The sequence below is a fragment of the Micromesistius poutassou genome (assembly GCF_964030765.1).
Source record: "Micromesistius poutassou genome assembly, chromosome: 1".
Lineage (NCBI taxonomy): Eukaryota > Metazoa > Chordata > Actinopteri > Gadiformes > Gadidae > Micromesistius > Micromesistius poutassou.
The window spans coordinates 16,975,970-16,984,950 of record NC_140271.1 but is presented as its reverse complement, the minus strand read 5'-3'; positions in this window follow the sequence as shown (position 1 = coordinate 16,984,950).

The window sequence follows — 8,981 nt, the reverse complement described above, 5'->3', positions numbered from 1 at the left end:
CCAGTGTGGGACCCAAGCCAGCCCTCGACAGCGCTTGAAACCAAGGGAGGCAGGTTTAAAGCGTGCCCTGCAGTGGTGGACAATTGCTTTTAAGCCTTCAACATTACTAATGCCACATAATAAACCTTAAATGTGAATATGAATGTATGTATTGTGAATATCTTTATTAAAATATGACAATCATCCTGTCTGTGCGTTGTTAATTTATTAACTAATTGTGAAATCCCAGGAAAATTCAGTTGCTTTCATAATCAATTGGTCAGTTTAGCTATTTCACAGAATGATTCATTAATACAGTATCCCCTAGTCTGTTTACCAGTAACTCCTCAGTAGTTACTGAGTAACTCACTTTAGGGCCCCTGGTTGTTCATCATTCGTTACTCAGTAACGAATACAGTAGTCCCCTGGTCTGTTTACCAGTAACTCCTCAGTAGTTACTGAGTAACTGTCACTTCGTCGTTCATCATTCGTTACTCATTCGTTACTCATTCGTTCCTCAGTAGTCCCCTGGTCTGTTTACCAGTAACTCCTCAGTAGTTACTGAGTAACTGTCACTTCGTCGTTCATCATTCGTTACTCATTCGTTGCTCATTCGTTCCTCAGTAGTCCCCTGGTCTGTTTACCAGTAACTCCTCAGTAGTTACCGAGTAACTGTCACTTCGTCGTTCATCATTCGTTACTCATTCGTTCCTCATTCGTTCCTCATTCGTTACTCATTCGTTCCTCAGTAACTACCTACGTTTCTGTGTACCTTATTGTAAAGTGTTACCCAAACACTGATCACTGTTAAAGTTAGTTTTTTCGCGTTTAAGATATTAAGTGATTTCTTGCCGATGGTCCATGGCTGCCTTTGTGAATGTCGGCACACATCGAATAATCGATTATTTGTTCATACCACCCACTGATTATTTGACCATGAAAAATTGGAGTTATTCACATCCCTAGTAGTGGGTAAGACTGTTTTTATTAGGCAGGCTAGCGGGTCCTGTCGACTTGCGCTAGCCTAGCACCAGCGATCTATGCAAATAGAAGGACTGAATGAAAATTGTTGAAAACAGGATAGATTAAGCAATCATTTTTAGTGGAAACCATGGCCGATTTAGAGGGAACAGTTTGAGCAGATAAAGGTGAAATTCGACGACCAGGCTGAGGCCCTGCTACAAGCTAGATGTGAGCAAAGAGAGGCTCTAGCATTAGCTAAAGCAGTCACAGATCAGCAGAATGAGAAGCCGCCTGCAGCTCCCGTGTATTAGCCTCGTGAGACTGATCTCACCAGCTCCGTTGTGTTTACCGATCAGTCTGGTAACCTGCCATAGAGAAAGGAGCCGATCGCAGAATGACCGGCCAATCAGCGTTGGTTTTGAGGCCGCAGTCTAGCATCTAGGATCGATTGCTCTTCCTTGGGTCCCCCGATGTTAACGCTGAATTTCGTACATTGAATTTTGCAGCTTAATTTGGGGATGTTGAAAATATTTAAGTTGAAATTAATACACAGCATTTTGAATCTGAATTAAGACTATTGCATTTTTGTAACTTTGAATATTTCGTTAAATTCATAAGAAAAAAAAATTGATACGTTATTTCAATGCATAAATATTCAGTGCTTAAAATTCAATGGCTTCAACATCTGATGAGACAGATTTACTTCCATAAAGGGACCATACCCTGTCTTGTCTGAGGCAAAGGTATTGGATACCAAAGGCCAACTCTGCAGTCAGGGCAGTGATCACAAAGTGTGTCAACTGTCGAAGACAGAGTGGTGTCAGAGGTACACAAACCCTGCCACACAAAAAAGGATTTGTGAGACAAGGACAGGTGCAGACCAAGACCAGCGCCTTGACCAGGCCCATCACAAAGCTCGCCCTGCTTCTAGAAGCCCATGAATGAGTCCCCCCTCTCTCTTTTTCTCTACCCGTTCTTTCTTTCGTTCACATATACTGATTTACATTTGCACACATTGCACACATCTTGGACTGCAAACTATTTTTTCACATTTTTTGAAACAAGAACTTTTGTTCCCCTTTTGAAGGACTTTATGATTAATGAACTATATTAATGAAAAAAAAAAAAGATTGACTTGGATGATGTAAATATGTAATTTTTGTAAGGTATGAAGCATAATCTCAAAGGAAATAAGGACTTTTTTTTTTTGTTGGAATTTTGGCTGCCTTCTATAAATGTTTTAAATTGTACTGTTTATCTACAGAACAACTAGGGGCCAGAATGGGTTACTGTAGGTTTATGGTTATAGTTATTATTTATTGTTAAGGTATACAAGGTTATAAAATATGTAGTTTATGTTTTGCATCATTATAATTTAGCTTAATAATATCTTTGATTTATTTGGATTTATTTATGTATTGCTGAGCAGCTTGGAGGTGCAGACGTGTGTCTGGCCCCTCCCTTTCAGACAGGTGACTGCAGCACCTGACCTGCTAGGACTAATTAAAGCAGTCTGGTTTCCCTCATTGGTCAATCTAGTTGGCAAGACATGCAGACAAAAGTTTTTTTGACTGCAGCAAGCACTACGTTTTTGGATCAAGGTAGCATAAACCATTTTGCATTTTCAAGAAACAAAACATATTTTTTGTTACAACCACAAACCATCATGCGATTGATTTAGCGCTTGCAACGTGTCATCCTAAGGCTGGATCAGCATTTCGGTTCTACAATTGAATTGAATCAATTTTTTTTCCCAGGTTGTTTCATCCATCCATCCATCTTTTCTCTTACCACTTTCTCTGTCTCTCTCTCTTTCTCTTTCCCTATCCAACAATGCGTCGTTTTTTTTTAAACATTTAACCCAATTGGTTTTGAACACACATGAAGACAGCTACAAATTAGCATGTTATCTGATCCATTATATTCTGTCAATCTATTGGATTGAATAAGAAATGATAACGGTGCACATGCTCAATTGAGACTAAATTAAATTGTCAACAAGGCCTTGAATGAGCAATCCGCCTTATCTCTCCACCATGTCTTCTACTGTATTGATTTCCTCTTTTTTAAATTCTTCTCATATCACGTCTGTTTTCTGGCTGTGTTTTCTGGCTGTGTCACTATCTCTTTCTTTCTCTCCCTCTCTCTTTTCTGGATCTCTTGATCTTTCTCTCTCTCATTCTCTCTAGCTCTCTCTCTCTATTTCTCTCTCTCTTTCTAACTTATATAATTCTCTCCCTCTCTCTGTCTCTCGCTCCTGAACCTCATTCTCTTTCTTTCCTCTCTCTTGCTCTCTCCTCTCTTTCTCTGAGGTCTAGGATAAAGGATAAAGGATGCTGCTAAGAATGTTTCCTCTGCCTCTCCTCATAAATGCTCTGACTTGAAAACCTGGGAGGAGACCCAAGGGTTGGTGGGGGTAAGGGGGTAGAGGGTTGAAGGAGAAAGGTTAAGTTATGAGGGGGTGAGAGTTTTTCCAACTGCATCTGATACAGGATGTTTACGGTGTAGCAATCCAATGACAGAAGCAATAAAACCTTTCTAATATAATGTTTACACTTTTCCTCCCAAGCTCGCAAATGTATAAAGTGGATTCCTATTCAATATCCCACTGTCCTTCCTATAAAATACAGCCTTCAGAATGGGATAGCTATCAGGTGTTGAGTGAATGGAACCTGCTAGAATGCTAATTCTCTGTGACCTGCTGTAGACTATCAAGCCTATAATTGTCAGGGTTGGGACAAGGGGGGTGTAGACTCAAGCGCAGAGATGGCTTAATTTAGTGGTATTTATTGTAACAAGTCCAAAGGGCAAACACACAGAAGATCTGAGGAGGTCAAAGTCAAAAAGTCTAACAAAGGCAAAATTCCAAAAAGCAAAAGAAAACTAAACATAGGTAGACTCTTGGTCAAAAAATACAAAGAGTTCAAAGCGTCGTACTAAAGGGCAAATCCGAGTGGGTAATCCAGAGAACAGGCAGGGGGGTCAAAACACAGTGAATCAATAATAATTCTCTTTTCAGGCTAAGCTCACGTCAGAGTACAAAGTGGCACAACAAAGACTAAGCACAGATCATTGTCAGAGGGAGGGCTTAAATACATGGCTTGATTGGTCATGTGACAGGGGAAACGAGACACAGGTGTCAGGAGTAATTAGGGCTGCAGGGGAACAGGAAATACCTAAATAGCATATGTGCGGCCACTAGGGGCCGCCAGAGTTCAAAATGCCAATAAATATCACATAACCATGACAGGACCCCTTCCCCTAGGAACGTCTCCTGACGTTCCCAGGGCGGTCAGGGTGAGCGGCATGAAAGTCCTTTCGGAGGTCTGTATCGAGAACGTCCCGTGCTGGAATCCAGGTACGTTCCTCTGGACCGTATCCTTCCCAGTCAATCAAGTACTGCAACCTGCCACGAACCTGACGGGAATCCACAATACGGCGGACTGTGAAGGCTGGTTGGCCTCCAATAACACGGGGGGGGGGGGGGGGTGTTTCAGGGGCAGGGGCAAGAGGGGAAGTGAATACAGGGCGTAATAGGGACACATGGAAGGTGGGGTTTATTTTAAGGGAGCGAGGCAACTGGAGGCGGTAACACACAGGATTAATTCTTTGGACCACCTTGAAGGGGCCCACATAGCGAGGGGCCAACTTGCGGGATTCCACCCGCAGTGGGAGGTCCTTGGCGGCCAGCCAAACCCTTTGACCAGGGCGGAAGCTGGGGGCTGGCCTCCGAAGCCGGTTAGCTTGGCGCTGGTTCCTTTTGGAGGTCTGCAGGAGAGCCTGTCGGACCTTTTTCCAGGTCCTTTTACACCGTCTCACGAACTGTAGCGCTGACGGGACACTCACATCCGTCTCCTCCTCAGGAAACAGAGGTGGCTGAAAACCAAACTGGCACTGGAATGGAGACATGGCAGTAGATGTGGACTTGAGTGTGTTGTGGGCGTACTCAGCCCAAGGCAGCCGGGAACTCCAGGACGATGGGTTGCCAGCCACTAGACTCCTCAGGGATGCCTCCAGCTCCTGGTTGACCCTCTCAGTTTGCCCATTGGACTGGGGATGGAACCCGGATGTGAGGCTGGCCGTGGCTCCAATTAGTTTACAGAAGGCTCGCCACACCCGGGAGGTGAACTGAGGACCCCTGTCGGACACAATGTCTTGGGGAAGCCCATAGACTCGGAAAACATGTTCAAACATTAGTTTAGCAGTTTGAAGAGCAGAGGGTAACTTTGACAAGGCAATAAAGCGACAGGACTTAGAGAACCTGTCTACCACTACTAGAATAACTGTGTTACCTTCAGAGGAGGGAAGACCAGTAATGAAGTCCACTGACAGGTGTGACCAAGGACGACCAGGAACAGGGAGAGGGTGGAGGAGACCTTGAGGACGTTGATGCTGTGTCTTACTTTGAACACAGACAGTGCATGCTGCCACAAACGACTTGACGTCCTTCTCCATCTCCGGCCACCAGAAACGTCTCTTCAAAAACTCCAGAGTCCTTTGACAGCCAGGATGTACAGCCAGGCAGGAAGAGTGCCCCCACTGTAAAACTTTGGACCTCACCCTCTGGGGAACAAAAAGACGATCAGGTGGACCCCTTCCAGGTCCTGGATCCTGCTGGAGAGCGCTCCTGACCTCGGCCTCAATGCCCCAGCGGATCGGAGCCACAATCCTAGAGCTGGGGATAATGGGACCCTTGTCTTCCTCGGCACCGAGGGCCTCAAACTGTCTGGATAGAGCATCTGGTTTCTTGTTCTTGGTGCCTGGTCGGTATGAGATGGTGAAGTTGAACCGGGTAAAAAAAAGTGCCCACCGAGCCTGGCGGGGATTCAATCTCTTGGCCTGTTTTAAATATTCCAGATTTTTATGGTCGGTCCAGACTAAGAACGGATCTTGGGTCCCCTCCAGCCAATGTCTCCACTCCTCTAATGCCATCTTGACAGCCAATAGCTCTCTGTCCCCAACATCATATCGAGCCTCAGTGGGGGATAGGCGACGAGAGTAAAATGCACAAGGGTGCAACTTCCCATCGGAGACACGCTGGGAAAGAATTGCACCAACCCCCACATTGGATGCATCCACCTCAACCACGAAAGGCAGAGCGGGATCTGGCAGACAAAGGATAGGTGCAGACAAAAAACGCTCCTTGAGTAGTCTGAACGCCTCTTCCGCCTGAGGAGTCCATATGAATGGCACACCACCCTTAGTGAGGGCAGAGATTGGCTCAGCTACAGTGCCAAAGTTCCTAATGAATTTCCTGTAGAAGTTGGCAAATCCCAGGAACCGCTGGACCTCTTTGACAGACCTAGGGGATGCCCAGTCCCTAATAGCCTGAGTCTTCACAGGGTCCATTTGAACACGTCCTTCCTTCAAGATGAAGCCTAGAAAAGTCACCTCAGACGCATGGAATTCACATTTCTCCGGCTAAACAAACAGGTGGTTCTTCAGCAGCCTCAGTAAAACCTGCCGGACATGGTGACGGTGATCTGAAAGGGACTTAGAAAAAATCAAAATATCGTCAAGGTAGACAAAAACAAAGTGGTTAATCATATCTCTGAGGACATCATTAATAAGGGCTTGGAACACTGCAGGTGCATTAGTAAGACCAAATGGCATAACTTGATACTCGTAGTGCCCTGTTGGAGTGTTGAAAGCGGTCTTCCATTCATCGCCCTCGCGGATGCGTATGAGGTGGTACGCATTTCTCAAGTCAAGCTTGGTGAAGAACTTTGCCCCCTGGAGCAAATCAAAGGCAGTAGACATTAGTGGCAGAGGATAGCGATTACGGATGGTGATCTTGTTTAGAGCCCGATAGTCTATGCAGGGTCGAAGCCCTCCATCCTTCTTGCCCACAAAGAAGAATCCAGCCCCGGCTGGAGAGGTGGAGGGTCGAATAAATCCAGTAGCCAGGGCCTCTTTAATGTATTTGTCCATGGCCTCACGTTCTGGCAAAGACAGGGAGAAAATACGCCCACGGGAAGGGCTGGTGCCAGACAAAAGCTCAATGCTACAGTCATAGGGCCTGTGAGGGGGCAGTGTAGATGCTCTTACCCTACTGAAGACTTCTTTCAGGTCCAAATATTCAACGGGAACTTGAGCTAGCTCCAAGGCATCAACAGGTTCCACCAGTGGTCGGGCCGAACTCGGCAGGAGACACGTGGCATGGCAAGTGGGTCCCCACTCACGAATAGTTCCAGTGGCCCAATCAATACAGGGATTGTGCCGATTCAGCCATGGAAAACCAAGAACCACAGGAAACCCGGGTGAGTCAATCAGGTAGAGGGTAATTTCTTCCCGATGAATGTCTGATTGGAGTCTCAGGGGAGAGGTGGCAACAGTCACTCTTCCTTTACCTAAGGAGCGACCATCAAGGGCAGAGATAACAAAGGGAGGATTAACTGTAATCTGGGGCACCTGCAGGCGTCGGGCTACATTAATGTCCATAAAATTTCCAGCAGCGCCGGAGTCGATGAAGGCCTGAAAGGTGTGTCGCTGCTCTCCCCATGATAGGCATACCGGTAAGAATACTCCTGCACCCGGGGAGTCGGGAGAGAATGTTGCCCCGGTCATAATTCTCCCTAATCTTGACGGGGCCGGCCATTTCCCGGGATGTCAGGACAAGAGGTTCGCAGGTGGCCTGCCTTACCACAATAATAGCATAGCCCCTCTCTTCTACGGCGATCCCTTTCAGCTTGAGAGAGGCGGGTTCCTCCAATTAGCATGGGCTCAGGATCACTGGACGATGTGGACGCAGGACTCCAGGATGGAGCTGGAACATCAGCCGACCTTCGGACGTGAGGTTGGGTACGATGGCGCTCACGCAGGCGGTTGTCTAGCTGAATAGCCAGGGAGACCAATGTCTCAAGGTCATTGGGTGTCTCCACGGTAGCCAACCCATCCTTCAGGACATCAGACAGCCCATCATAGAAGGCTGAGATTAGAGCCGGCTCGTTCCACCCACTATCAGCTGCCAGGGTTCTGAAAGTAATTGCATAGTCAGCAGCACTGCCTAGTTCTTGTCGAAGTTTAAGAAGCCTTTTGGCTGCCTCCTGGCCAACTGCTGACCGGTCGAAGACACGCAACATTTCTTCATGGAAATTTGCATAGTTAGAGCAGATAGCGCCCTGTTGACCCCAGATAGCAGTCGCCCAGGCCAGAGCCTTGTCAGTCACTAGGGTGATTAAGTAAGCTATTCGAGATCGATCACTGGGATACATTGAGGGCTGTAGTTCAAATGCCAAATCACATTGTGTCAAAAAGCCTCTGCACCCACCTGGGTTCCCATTATATCTCTGTGGTGCGGGCAGTCTTGGTTCGTGACTAGGTGGTGCAGGGGACGGTACCGGAGTTGGATTGGGAGCAGGTGCTGGAGATGGTAGATCCCCGATCCTCCGTACTTCTGTCAGTATATCTTGTAGAGCTTGGTCGTGTTGTTGGACCCGTTGCCGCTGATCGGCCAAGACTCGGGCATGGGTGTCCATGGTAGCTCCGAAGCTGTTGAGGGTAGCCATGATGCGTTCGAGATCCGATAAATCCTGGGGGGCTGTGTCCGAGGTCCCTGCTGAGTCATCCATTGGCTTAGTCTTTCTGTCAGGGTTGGGACAAGGGGGGTGTAGACTCAAGCGCAGAGATGGCTTAATTTAGTGGTATTTATTGTAACAAGTCCAAAGGGCAAACACACAGAAGATCTGAGGAGGTCAAAGTCAAAAAGTCTAACAAAGGCAAAATTCCAAAAAGCAAAAGAAAACTAAACATAGGTAGACTCTTGGTCAAAAAATACAAAGAGTTCAAAGCGTCGTACTAAAGGGCAAATCCGAGTGGGTAATCCAGAGAACAGGCAGGGGGGTCAAAACACAGTGAATCAATAATAATTCTCTTTTCAGGCTAAGCTCACGTCAGAGTACAAAGTGGCACAACAAAGACTAAGCACAGATCATTGTCAGAGGGAGGGCTTAAATACATGGCTTGATTGGTCATGTGACAGGGGAAACGAGACACAGGTGTCAGGAGTAATTAGGGCTGCAGGGGAACAGGAAATACCT